The sequence below is a fragment of the Salvelinus fontinalis genome, chromosome 13, assembly GCF_029448725.1.
Source record: "Salvelinus fontinalis isolate EN_2023a chromosome 13, ASM2944872v1, whole genome shotgun sequence".
Taxonomy (NCBI): Eukaryota; Metazoa; Chordata; class Actinopteri; order Salmoniformes; family Salmonidae; genus Salvelinus; species Salvelinus fontinalis.
This window is the reverse complement of record NC_074677.1, coordinates 42,185,526-42,200,571: the sequence shown is the minus strand read 5'-3', so window position 1 is coordinate 42,200,571 and position 15,046 is coordinate 42,185,526.

The window sequence follows — 15,046 nt, the reverse complement described above, 5'->3', positions numbered from 1 at the left end:
GTCCCTCTGGATCACGGTGAAGACCGAATGCGGCCCCCGGGGCAAAATGAGTTTGACACCCCTGCCCTGAAGGGAACAGCGTGCTATTTGGGGCGCAGGGCGAAGTTACGTTTCTGTAGATAACAACTGGCTTGGTCTAGAACTGCAGTGAGAGTGAAGGAGTGAGAGATAGAGAGAGAGCACACAATGCTTTCGGCCCCATCTGGGTTCACTTTGCGAATATTACTTTGTTATTATTTTAAGCACTGTTCAAAGTCTCACTGGGATGGCAGCCACATAGTTCACATTTTTTGTGATTACTTCTGGGCATGGGGAGGAATGTTCTGCTCCTGCACCTCCTACTGCACCCTATCACTTTCTCCTTAAGCCATGGCGAGTAGGCCCCTCCTCTCACCTCCTTACTCCATGGGGTACATACGGAAGACAGAAATTGAATGAAGTGTATTCAAAAACCACAGGTTTTATTTTTCTGTTTTCGGCGAAGCAATCAGTACAGTAGACCCTCACAACTGTTGTCAGAGTGTGGCAGGACTGTGAATAAAGAGTGGCATGAGTGGTTAGGTTACTGTATAGTGTGTGCTCTGCGAGTATGAGTATGTTGAGGGTCAGTGAGAGAAACAGCTCAGTTGGTGAAGCATGGCACTTGCAATGCTAAGAAAAGGGGGTTTGATTCCCGGGACCACCCATACGTAAAAAATAAATAAAAATGCACTCATGATTGTAAGTCGCTTTGGATAAAAGTCTCAGCTAAATGGCATATTACGAGAATGAGGAGGAGACTGTAGCCTAGGTTGAAGATGACAATGGGATTCTAATTATTCAATAACTTTTTGCAACAAAGGGAGCAGCTATGCTAGTTAGCAATGGTGCTGGTCCCAGATTTGTGACGTGTATAAGTCCCACTCTCTGACCACACTCCCCACACTCCTGGCCTTGATGGAATCTCGACCCCCCCCCCCACCCCCCTCCACACACACACACACACACACACACACACACACACACACACACACACACACACACACACACACACACACACACACACACACACACACACACACACACACACACACACACACACACACACCACACACGCATCTGTCCTCTGTTCCTCCCCACCCACTGCTCTAGGATATGACTCAGGCGACAGTGTGTGTGTGTGTGTGTGTGTGTGTGTATGGTTACACCACCAATGCCCTGATGTCTGTGATGACTCAGAACACTTTCACTGGTCGCAGGGAGATGAGGGAAGTACATTAACCCCGTCATTCATCCTCTCCCTGTTCTGACTCCACACACAGCCCTCCTTACCCTACTCCCTGCCTGACTCATATCCTAGAGGACACACGCATACACACACACACACACACAATACACCCCCACACACTCCTACAGCAGCAGTGGGAAGAGCACCACACCTCTTTTCCCTTTGTCATATCCGAGAGCGGTGGTGTGTAGACAGGCACATCCCCACCCGAATCAAACATGTCTCACAATGTTTCACATCCTTAAGCATTGGAGTGTGACATAAACACATATACACACACACATATATACACACACATATATACACACACACACACACACACACACACACACACACACACACACACACACACACACACACACACACACACACACACACACACACACACACACACACACCTTCCCTGCCACCCCAAACACATTCTACCCTCTCAACACACACACTGCCCAGCCTTGCCCCCACATCCACTGAGAGAATCTGTGACAGTGTCAATGTTCAAAGAATTCCTCATATGGTAGCTTTCCAGTGGACTGAATCATCTCTATAAGTGGATTAGTTGTGCGTCCTCACTATGAGACACACCCCGGTCAAACCCAGTGTCATGTATTGTTTTCAGCAGCCTAGCTGTGTAGCATATTGTTTTCAGAGACAGAGAGTCACCTCATAGACACTGGTGGTCAATAAATCTCCACCGCTGAACTTTACGGAAGAACTATAATAAGTCATAGGTCAGCTGTGAGGCCGGTATTCGTCATCTGCCCTTTTAGAGAAAGACTCATCAGACCCGTTCCTTGTTTCTCTACTCATAAGTGACGAAGGGAATTTGAAATTGAATGCCTAAAATTGAAAAGTTTGTTTGAGTGTGTGTGGTCAAATGTCATAGTCACTTTCTGGGAAATGTTGTGTTGTTTATTTTGAAGACAGTAACAGATTCCCTGTCCTGAGTTGATCCTTTTGTTTAGTTACTGAGTTGTTTCTGTGTTGCATGAGAGCTTCCAGTTTTATTCTGCGCTCAGTTAGATCCTGTTATGTTCTTATTATACTGAACAAAAATATAAACACAACATGCAACAATTTCAGATTTGACTGAGTTACAGTTCATATGAGGAAATCAGTCCATTGAAATACATTCATTAAGCCCCGATCTGTGGATTTCACATGACTGGGTATACAGATATGCATCTGTTGGTCACAGACACCTCTGTTTCACAGAAGCATGGCTAGCTTGGGACATGCTGTCGGAGTCAATATAGCTTACGGGATTTTCAGTGCATCGCGCCGACAGGAATGAACATCTCTCCGGTAAGAAGGGTGAGGGTGTATGTTTCATGATTAACAACTCATGTAAGACAACTCTCCTCAGTTATTGACACAGTCGTGTGTATCCCTCCGCAAGAGGATAACAAGACGGCCATCAAAGAAATTTACTGGACTTTATGTAAACTGGAAACCATACATCCTGACGCTGCATTTATTGTAGCTGGGGATTTTAACAATGCTAATTTGAGAACAAGGCTACCTAAATTCTATCAGAATATCGATTGCAGTACACGAGCGAGTAACACCCTTGACCATTGCTACTCTAACTTCCACGATGCATACAAGGCCCTCCCCTCCCTTCTTTTGGCAAATCTGACTATGACTCCATCTTGTTGCTCCCCTCCTATAGGCAGAAACTAAAAGAGGAAGCGCCTGTGCTTAGGTCTATCCAACGCTGGTCTGACCAATTGGATTCCACGCTTCAAGATTGCTTTGATCATGCGGACTGGGATATGTTCCGGGTAGCCTCAGAGAACAACAATGACGTATACGCTACTCGGGCAACGAGTTTATAGGGAAGTGTATAGGAGCTGTCGTACCCACTGTGACTATTAAAACCTTCCCTAACCAGAAACCGTGGATTGATGGCAGAATTCGCACAAAACTGAAAGCACGTACCATTTAATCATGGCAAGGCAACTGGGAATATGGCCAAATACAAACAGTGTAGTTATTCCCTCCGTAAGGCAATCAAACAAGCAAAGTGTCAGTGCAGAGACAAAGTGGAGTCGCAATTCAACGGCTCAAACACGAGACGTATGTGGCAGGGTCTACAGACAATCACGGATTAGAAAAGGAAAACCAGCCCCATCACAGATATCAACGTCCTGCTTCCAGACAAATTAAACAGCTCCTTTGCGCGCTTTGAGGACAATAAAGTGCCACCAATGCGGCCCGCTACCAAAGACTGTGGGCTCTCTTTCTCCATGGCCGATGTGAGTAAAACATTTAAATGTGTTAACGCTCGCAAGGCTGCCAACCCAGACAGCATCCCTAGCCGCGTCCTCAGAGCATGCGCAGACCAGCTGGCTGGTGTGTTTACGGACATATTCAGTCAATCCCTATCCCAGTCTGCTGTCCCCACATGCTTCAAGATGGCCACAATTGTTTCTGTTCCCAAGAAATCCAAGGTAACTGAACTAAATGACTATCGTCCTGTAGCACTCACTTCTGTCATCATGAAGTGCTTTGAGAGACTAGTCAAGGATCATATCACCTCCACTCTACCTGTCACCCTAGACCCACTTCAATTTGCTTACCGGCCCAATAGGTCCACAGAAGATGCAATCGCCATCAAACTGCACACTGCCCTATTACATCTGGACAAGAGGAATACCTATGTAAGAATGCTGTTCATTGACTACAGCTCAGCATTCAACACCATAGTACCTTCCAATCTCATCATTAAGCTTGAGTCCCTGGATCTTGACCCCACCCTGTGCAACTGGGTCCTGGACTTCCTGACAGGCCGCCCCCAGGTGGTGAAGGTAGGAAACAACATCTCGACTCCGCTGATCCTGGGGCCCCACAAGGGTGCGTTCTCAGCCCCCTCCTGTACGCCCTGTTCACCCACGACTGAGTGGCCATGCACGCATCCAACTCAATCATCAAGTGTGCAGACAACACAACAGTGGTAGGTTTGATTACCAACAATGACGAGACAGACTACAGGGAGGAGGTGAGGGCCCTCGGAGTGTGGCGTCAGGAAATAACCTCTCACTCAATGTCAGCAAAACAAAGGATAATTCTCTGCTGCCAATGACTGGAACGAACTACAAAAATCCCTGAAACTGTAAACACTTATCTCCCTCACTAGCTTTAAGCACCAGCTGTCAGAGCAGCTCACAGATTACTGCACCTGAATTTAGCCCATCTATAATTTAGCCCAAACAACTACCTCTTCCCCTACTGTATTCATTTATTTTGCTCCTTTGCACCTACTTTGCACATTCTTCCACTGCAAATCTACCATTCCAGTGTTTTACTTGCTATATTGTATTTACTTCACCAACATGGCCTTTTTTTTGCCTTTACCTCCCTTATCTCACCTCATTTGCTCACATTGTATATAGACTTATTTTTCTACTGTATTATTGACTGTCGTTTGTTTTACTCCATGTGTAACTATGTGTTGTTGTATGTGTCGAACTGCTTTGCTTTATCTTGGCCAGGTCGCAATTGTAAATGAGAACTTGTTCTCAACTTGCCTACCTGGTTAAAAAAAGGTGAAATAAAATAAAATAAAAAATTCTGCAGCGATACGCCATCCCATCTGGTTTCGGCTTAGTGGGAGTATCATTTGTTTTTCAACAGGACAATGACCCAACACACCTCCAGGCTGTGTAAGGGCTATTTGACCAAGAAGGATAGTGATGGTTTGCATCAGATGACCTGGCCTCCACAATTCCCTGACCTCAACCAAATTGAGATGGTTTGGGATGAGTCGGACTGCAGAGTAGAGGAAAAGCAGCCAACAAGTGCTTAGCATATGTGGGATCTCCTTCAAGACTGTTGAAAGGCATTCCAGGTGAAGCTGGTTGAGAGAATGCCAAGTGTGCAAAGCAGACATCAAGGCAAAGGGTGGCTTTTTGAAGAATCTCAAATATAAAATACATTTTGATTTGTTTAACACTTTTTTGTTACTACATGATTCCATATGTGTTATTTCATAGTTTTGATGTCTTCACTATTATTATACAATGTAGAAAATAGTACAATAAAGAAAAACCCTTGAATTCTGAGTTCTAATATTTTGACCCGGTGGTGTATGTAGCAAAATAAGACCATAATTACGACACTCATTTACAAGTACAAGCATAAAAAATAAATTATAGAATGGTATACTGAGAGTATGTCGTCTCTGTGTGTGTGTGTGTGTGTGTGTGTGTGTGTGTGTGTGTGTGTGTGTGTGTGTGTGTGTGTGTGTGTGTGTGTGTGTGTGTGTGTGTGTGTGTGTGTGTGTGTACTTGTAAGAATGGGGCAATGTACACTCTTAGAAAAAAGGAGAACCGTTTTTGGTTCCATGAAGAACCCTCTGTGGAAAGGGTTCTACATGGAAAACAAAAGGATTCTACCTAGAACCCGAGTTATACCTAGAACCTAAAGGGTTCTAACTGGAACCAAAAGTTCTTCAAAGGGTTCTCCTATGGGGACAGCCGATGAACCCTTTTTGGTTCTAGATACTGCAGTACCTTTTTGAGTGTAGGGGTTGAGAACAGCTGGCGCTTCCTCTGGGTCACCTTGTCATGCACTTTGTCCCATCTTCAGGGTTCATCATCTTGGGTTGATGTGAACAAGGAAACTGCATATTTCCAATAAAGTTTATGAAATCAATTACAAATAAGACAGCTAGATACACCTACTTCAAACCCTAGCTAACAAATAAAAATTGACTATTGCCTACACAATAACAGATCATTTTTCCAGACTTACATGTTCCTTTCTTTCTGTGCCCCAATGTGTGCATACTACTGATAAAGTGAACAGGTTTAGCGAATACCGTAATATTATGGAACAATGTTTTTTAAAGGGGAAGTGCACCCGCTTATTTGGTATAGTTTTTTGGCTTGCTCCTCAAGAAATGCTGGCGGCCATGACAGAATCCAAAAGTGAGTTGGCTTGGTGGTGTGGTTTGATGTGGTTGTTTCTTGGGTCTGTCCTTGCCACCACCAAGACACACCCACCTGTCAGAACACACCCACCTGTAGCTGTTTCCACCCACACTCAATCACAACAAACCTCCTAAAGGTTGAGTTCAATAACTACAGGCAGATGTATGCTGAGATGCCAGTGGAAGCTTGAAAATGGCGCCGGAGGAGATGGTTGCCGTTTTACGGTCTCCTAAACCAATTGTGCTATTATGGGGGGGTTTTCGCGATATTTGTAAATTATTTTGTACATAATGTTTCTGCAACCGTATCTTATGGAAGAAAAGAGCTTCTGGATATCAGGACAGCGATCACACATCTCGGATTAGAAGAAGATTTCTTCAACAACAACAACAACAAGCAGGACTCAGACGATATTCTCCAAACACCCCACAGGGCAGACATCCCAATTATTCGCAAAAGGAAGCGACGCAGAGGACGAAGAGCCGGATACCTCGTCCGGACCCGCAACTAGGAAAGCTGCCGTTACCGTCAATATTACTTGCCAACGTGCAATCATTGGACAATAAACTAGACGAGGTACGATCACGAATATCCTGCCAATGGGACATCAAAAACTGTAATATCCTATGCTTCACGGAATCGTGGCTGAATGACGGCATGGATTTTCAGCTAGCGGTCTGTGCATATTTGTAAACAACAGCTGGTACACGAAATCTAAGGAAGTCTCTAGATTTTGCTCGCCTGAAGTAGAGTATACTGTGATAAATTGCAGTAGAGAGTTCTCAGCTATACTTTTCGTGGCTGTTTATTTACCACCACAGACAGATGCTGGCACTAAGACCGCACTCAGTTAGCTGTATAAGGAAATAAGCGAAAAGGAAACCACTCACCCAGAGACGGCGCTCCTAGTGGCTGGAGACTTTAATGCAGGGAAACTTAAATCAGTTTTACCAAATCTCTATCAACATGTTAATTGTGCAACCAGAGGGAAAAAAATTCTAGAATACCTGTACTCCACACACAGAGACGCGTACAAAGCTCTCCCTCGCCCTCCATTTGGTAAATACAACCACAACTCTATCCTCCTGATTCCTGCTTACAAGCAAAAATTAAAGCAGGAAGGACCAGTGACTCGGTCTATAAAGAAATGGCCAGATGAAGCAGATGCTAAACTACAGGACTGCTTTGCTATCACAGACTGGAACATGTTCCGGGATTCTTCCGATGACATTGAGGAATACATTTACATTTACATTTAAGTCATTTAGCAGACACTCTTATCCAGAGAGACTTACAAATTGGAAAGTTCATACATATTCATCCTGGTCCCCCCGTGGGAATTGAACCCACAACCCTGGCGTTGCAAGCGCCATGCTCTACCAACTGAGCCACACACCACATCAGTCACTGGCTTTATCAATAAGTGCATTGAGGACGTCGTCCCGACAGTGACTGTACGTGCATACCCCAACCAGAAGCCATGGATTACAGGCATCATTCGCACTGAGCTAAAGGGAAGAGCTAACGCTTTCAAGGTGGGGGACTCTAACCCGGAAGCTTACAAGAAATCCTGCTATGCCCTGCGACGAACCATCAAACAGGAAAAGCGTCAATACAGGTCTAAGACTGAATCATACTACACCGGCTCCAACGCTCGTCGGATGTGGCAGGGCTTGCAAACTATTACAGACTACAAAGGGAAGCACAGCTGCGAGCTGCCCAATGATACGAGCCTACCAGATGACCTAAATCACTTCTATGCTCGCTTCGAGGCAAGCAACACTGAGGCATGCATGAGAGCATCAGCTGTTCCGGATGACTGTGTGATCACGCTCTCTGTAGCCGACGTGAGTAAGACCTTTAAACAGGTCAACATACACAAGGCTGGGGGGCCAGACAGATTACCAGGACGTGTGCTCCGGGCATGTGCTGACCAACTGGCAGGTGTCTTCACTGACATTTCCAACATGTCCCTGATTGAGTCTGTAATACCAACATGCTTCAAGCAGACCACCATAGTCTCTGTGCCCAAGAACGCAAAGGCAACCTGCCTAAATGACTACAGACCCGTAGCACTCACATCCATAGCCATGAAGTCCTTTGAAAGGCTGGTAATGGCTCACATCAACACCATTATCCCAGAAACCCTAGACCCACTCCAATTTGCATACCGCCCAAACAGATCCACAGATGATGCAATCTCTATTGCACTCCACACTGCCCTTTCCCACCTGGACAAAAGGAACACCTATGTGAGAATGCTGTTCATTGACTACAGCTCAGCGTTCAACACCATATTACCCTCAAAGCTCATCACCAAGCTAAGGACCCTGGGACTAAGCACCTCCCTCTGCAACTGGGTCCTGGACTTCCTGACAGGCCGCCCCCAGGTGGTGAGGGTAGGTAGCAACACATCTGCCACGCTGATCCTCAACACTGGAGCTCCCCAGGGGTGCGTGCTCAGTCCCCTCCTGTACTCCCTGTTCACCCACGACTGCATGGCCAGGCACGACTCCAACACCATCATTAAGTTTGCTGACGACACAACAGTGGTAGGCCTGATCACCGACAACGACGAGACAGCCTATTGGGAGGAGGTCAGAGACCTGGTCGTGTGGTGCCAGAATAACAACCTATCCCTCAACGTAACCAAGACTAAGGAGATGATTGTGGACTACAGGAAAAGGAGCACCGAGCACGTCCCCATTCTCATCGACGGGGCTGTAGTGGAGCAGGTTGAGAGCTTCAAATTCCTTGGTGTCCACATCAACAACAAACTAGATTGGTCCAAACACACCAAGACAGTCGTGAAGAGGTTACAACAAAGCCTATTCCCCCTCAGGAAACTAAAAAGATTTGGCATGGGTCCTGAGATCCTCAAAAGGTTCTACAGCTGCAACATCGAGAGCATCCTGACCGGTTGCATCACTGCCTGGTACGGCAATTGCTCGGCCTCCGACCGCAAGGCACTTCAGAAGATAGTGCGTACGGCCCAGTAAATCAGGCAGGCAAACCAGAGTGCCAATGTTTTAGCTAACGTTAGCATAGCTAGCTAGTTATAGCTACCTCATTACAATTTAGCTAGGTCGTAGCTCATACAAGTTTATTGTGTATTGTCTATATATTAGTTATGTAATGTGATCATTTGATCATCTAGCAAGGCAGGCTGGCTAGCTAACTACAGGCTAGCTAACGTTAGCCTACAAGTCGAATTTGCAAATTAGTTAGTAGCGCATACAAGTGCATTCTGTATTGTCTAGGGCAGGACTAACCTACTCCAATCTGTAGCTACAGTCAGTCTACATCTGTAAAGCATAGAATTAGGGTTTCCACTAGTTGCCACAAACCCAAAGTCCCGATGTCCCGATGAGACAAACAGTATTATCAACAACGGTAATGTGTGTCAAGCAGTCATGCCCTTGCTGTGAGCACTCCTTAAAATGGAACAGGGGAGACACTTGAATCATGTTGGTGACAATTGACCTGGTCAAAGTTGAAAACGATTTTAACTTTTGTCCCAATTCCTGTGTTTACCATTCCATTTCACTTCACATATCATGATGTCTGAAGTGAAATAGAAAGGTGAATGCAGCGAAGGGTTGGTTCCACCATGCTAATCATAACCACCAATGATAATGTAATCAGTGCTCTGTGTGTGTGTTTGTGTGTGACCGACAAGTACCTTTGATGAGTTGCCAGGAACTGATCTACACTGCTCTACACTGCCATGCACATAAATGGGGCGCTGGCAAAGACCTTACCTCCAAAGGGGGGGGGGGGGGGGGTGTGTGTGTGTGTGTGTGTGTGTGTGTGTGTGTGTGTGTGTGTGTGTGTGTGTGTGTGTGTGTGTGTGTGTGTGTGTGTGTGTGTGTGTGTGTGTGTGTGAAGGCAACCTGCCTCTCCCCCTCCAATGCACAGTCTAGTAGCCTACTGACATTCCAAGTGTTATTCAGAAATTAGGGAATGAGATGTTTTATTAGAGAAGAATGGACTAATATTTTCAATGCTAGTTAAGCTTACTATAGTAATCACGTTTCACATGGAATTGATTTACTACAAATGTAGTTCTGGTGCCATTCTGCACACACAAGGTTGTTAGCTAGCTAGTCCAACGTTAAGCCAACTCTCTGAAGTTCAAAGGTATGAAATGTTCCTTCATAGAAGCCGCTCCTCCGCAGGTATAATTCTGTTGCCCTAATTCAGATAATGCATGTCATAACAACAAGATGCCCAGTGCTTCAAGCCAAGCCTCCTTCTCCACCCTCACTCACTCTCTCCCCATCCAAGCTGTTCTATCCGCACTGATTGTTGAAGTCATTTAATGTCGAGCTAAATGTAAAAAAAAAGAAAATGGTTTCAGACCATGTGAAATGAATTCTTCACAGTGAAAACTTGGTCCCACAGAGAATAGGGCTTTTCATCTATAGAAAAGCATTACCTACAGCCCTCACATAACCATGACACGCCCATTGATTGTGATTGAGCTAGCTAACTGTCCTAGCACACAACCAATCGTGACCTTATAGGGATGCCTTGTGGCAACAGGAAGTGCCTTCATTAATCCCCAAAACAGTCTTCCATCCTCTGTAAAACGGTCAATTCTTAACGTAAAGACTTGAAACTCAGGGCATCGTTAAAGAGTGTTCCCAGGAGGCCGTACATTGAATTTCAGGGACTTAATTGGGGACATAGGGGCAGTTTCGAAGTGTTCAAATTGTTTAATTTTACATCTTTGTGATTAGGGGATCCAGCATATGAAATTTGAAGTCAACTGACCCAAAATCATTTTTGATCTCCATTGGACACAATGGTCTTACAGTTCTAGAAACTAAGAGCCTTGTTATGAATTCTTTACTGAATTCATGAAGAAGATATTGACTTGAAATTGTCTGCCTGCCTGCCTTCCTGCCTGCCTGCCTGGCTAACTGCATGCCTGTCTGTCTGTCTGTATGTCTGTGGGAGAGAGGAGGCAGAGAGAGGAGGCAGAGAGAGATGAGAGGAGGAGAAGGAGACAGGGAAAGAAGGATGGAGAGAGAATGGATGGGGAGGAGAAAGGGAAAAAGGGGGAGAGTGAGGGAGGGGGGAGAAAGGGGAGAGAGAGAGGGAGAGTGAGAGGGTGAAGGAGGAATAGGGAGAGAGAGAAGGGAGAGAGAGATGAAAGGAAGGGGAGGGAGGGATGGAAAGAAGGAGGGAGAGAGAATGGAGGGGGAGGAGGGAGAGAGAAGGGAGAGTGAGGTAAGGCGAAAGAGAGAGGGAGAGAGGAGAGGGTGAAGGAGGGAGGGGGAGAGAGAGGAGGGAGGGGAGAGAGAGTCAACAGACAGAGGAGGAAGAGAAGATGGAGAGAAAGGAGCGAGAGGGAGAGAGTGAGATGAAAGGAAGGGGAGGCAAGGAAAGAAGGGAGGAGAGAGAATGGAGGGGGAGGAGAGAGAGAGAAGGGGAGAGTGAGAAAATGGGAGGGAGAGAGAAGAAGAGGGTGAAGGAGGGATGGGGAGAAGGAGAGAGAAAGATGTTAGGTGGATGTAGGGAAAGAAGGAGAGAGAAGGACAATGGAGGGGGAGAAGGGAGAGAGAGAAGGGGAGAGTGAGGGAAGGGGAGAGAGGGGAGAGAGAGACTGAGAGGGTGAGGGGGAGAGTGTTGAAAGGGTGGAGGGGTTGAAAGAAGGGGAAGGGAGAGAGAAGAGAATATGGGGGAATAAAGAGGAGATAGAGAGTGAGAGAGCGACAGACATGAGATAAACAAGAAAAACTTCAACCTTGTGATGCTCTTTTTTCCCATTAAATGCAATTTATTGAGAAGAATGTCAGCTACTGTGGGGTGAGTAGGGGTCAGAGAGTGGTGGTCCACATTCTCTGGGTAGCGGTATGGTAGTATTAGTAACACATCCTCGGTGCATTGTGGTTGTGAACCAATGTTAGGCCACCTCTGTCAATGAGCTGTCATGACAGTCCTGTGAGGATCAGAATGGGTCAGATCAGCTTGGCGGGGGATGACAGTAACCAGGCCCTCTCTCGCCCACAGAGGGGGGGGGGGGGGGGGCTACTGGATGTTAGACAGTTCACAGCCTGTTGTAATTTACAGGAGAAGGGGGCTCTTTCTCCTCCTTCAGTATGAACAAAAGGAATGTCTTTGTTAACAGACAGTCTTCCCGCCAAATCTCTAACACTTCAAAAGGTGAATACTGGAACAATATTTCTAACATAAGAATGTGGGGAATGGTCGGAGATGATCTATAGAAAACTAATGTCATATTGGTTTTTATTTTGTGATGTCATTAAAAAGGTTATGAAGGAAATACTGTAACTTGAAAAGTATTTACACTACAGGTATGAGGTCTCCATCCGTAACGTTGTGTGTGAAATATAAAAAATTATGAAAGTATAGAAAGGAATGTGATTTTAGGAGGCATAAGAGTTAATAGTTTTACATAACTTTGTACAAGTAAGTAGCCATGCACCGAGTGAGATCAGAGAGCGTGTCAGCCTGACAGAACCGGACCCTTTAGACCAGAGTGCATAAAGGCTTGGGAGAGAAATCAATCTTCAGACCAGGAAACGTGAGGCGGTAGCTACAGGTTTGAAATGGTTAGAACTTTGAACCGCAACACGAGGTGAAGGAAATCAACTCACCTCCCAGACTAGACCAGAACATTGTCAGGCTGCAGCTGTGCATGTAAAGTGGTTAAAACTCTGACTATCAACACGAGGTGGAGAGAGGATGAAATTCCCCTCTCGGACAATCACTGGTACAGCTGATTAGCTGTTTTAAGTCAAATATCTAGAAAAGCGAACTTTCAAATCATCCTACTGTACAACTTTTCTCAAGTCCCCGTATCCCACTACGCTCATCACCAATGGAAACCATCGACACGGCTGGCTAGCTATCTTCCAGAGTGAACAACAGTAGACGACAGGAAAGGGGAGATGCCTTTCGGTCAATCAGTGCCATGCAAGCATGCCGCTGAAAGGCCAACAACCTTCCTGAGGAGGGCTGGTTGTGACAGAGATAAACAGCGAACAGCACTCACATGTAAATACATTCATGAATTCTTACTTCAAACGGGCGGCGGTTCGTGTGCAAACTATATGATAAATGTGAGAATAGTTCTAAAATGTATCAACGATAAGTGTCCCTTTTTCTCTCTCTCTCACTCTCTCCCCCACCCCTCTTCATTTTCTGTATAACAAGCTGCCATATTTTGTCAATTCACTAGGGACCGTTTTCTCATATAATAAGTGTGTATGTTATCCTGTTTTCTCATTTAGTTAGCTAGTAAATAAATAATGAAGTACTGAATCATAACTAAGGCTGGGGTTTTTGCAGATCCAAGGAGGTTACGACTGTTCAGAATGATGATATGATATGAGGTAATGAATAATAAGATGACTGTTTATTGATGTAAAAGATAAATACCTTGTAGAGTTTAATTTGGGAGATGGTAACTCTTTAAACAACCTCTTCCGTGTTGCCCCAAATCCTAATGAGTTAATTGTTACATTATTAATTTAATTGGGTAACAATTAAACATAGTTAGTTGATTAAATAAATAACAGTCATCAGATTAATGAAAGTAAAGTCACGACAGATGGGAGTAAGGTAGAAACTTTTCCAATTAGAAGTAATGGTATTGTCCATTTATAAGACACTGGCAGAGCAAAGGCCTATTTAAGCAGTTGCCCAATCAATAGTTTGATTGCTGTGGTCTTGACTTTTGCCAAGATGAATGTTTTGCCTTTATTGTGTAGTGTGACTGATGTTACAAGCCGATCCCCGTACATACTGACCAATAGGAGCACAGTCAGCACTGAGTATGCACACAATAACATGATTGTTGTAAATAGTCAGATTAATATAATAGTTTGATTTAAATGTTTAAATGCTTTGCTAGAAAAATTTCCTTAATAATATTGTTTACATGACGTCAAATCAGGCTACCTGATGGGATTTTGATGAATCCACAAAATCACTAATCAAAATAAACGTTATACCACAGCGACCTTCTTCTTTTTGGGAAGCATATTTGATTCTGTGTTCGGACATATAAAGTTTGTATGTGAAAACAATTTCTAAAATGAGTATTTAAACTTTTTCCAAACTCACTTCAAGCGTGCATTAGCATAGAAGGAGAATTGCACTGCTGGTGCTGGCACATCCAAATACACCACTGCAGTTGATGTAGCTTACGTTGGCTGATGTAGCCTCGCAAGCTAATTGCAGAATGTGACGACAGAACTGAAACAAATCGTAAAATCCAGATGATATCAAGATTTTAGTTTGGTAACATCTTACAGTGTGTGACGTAGTAATCATAAAAGACTGAATCCGACCTGCAGTGTGGGAAGGCCTTAAGTCAAAATAATTTGTTGCCTCCAGGATGTGGATGGATCAAGGTGCATTGTTATAGGTCGATATTAAACAGGGGTGCCCTGTGAAAAGCAGGGGCGCAACTTTGGATTGGAGGGGACATTATTTTATTTTTGTTCGTTTTTTATTCAGTCGGATAAATACTACAAACAGCCTACCCGACCACTCAGAGGTGTCCGCATGGTCCTAATGCACACCATTGCCTCATTTTGTATCATATTCCAATGATAAAACTGGGGAGGTACAAAAATGCAATTTCAGAATGTGGGTGGGACATGTAGACCTCCATCCCCGTCCCCGTCCCCAGTGAAAGTTGGGTCCCTGGTGAAAAGTGTATGTTAAATCGGGCAACGGTCAAGGCTGGAATGAAAAGGAGGTGAGGACGTTTAATCGGCCTGTGTCCAGACTCTCAATAAAGTCTGTCTGGAATTAAATCACTGTAACAATCACAATTTTATTTCCTCTGTCTGTATTGATATATCAGATG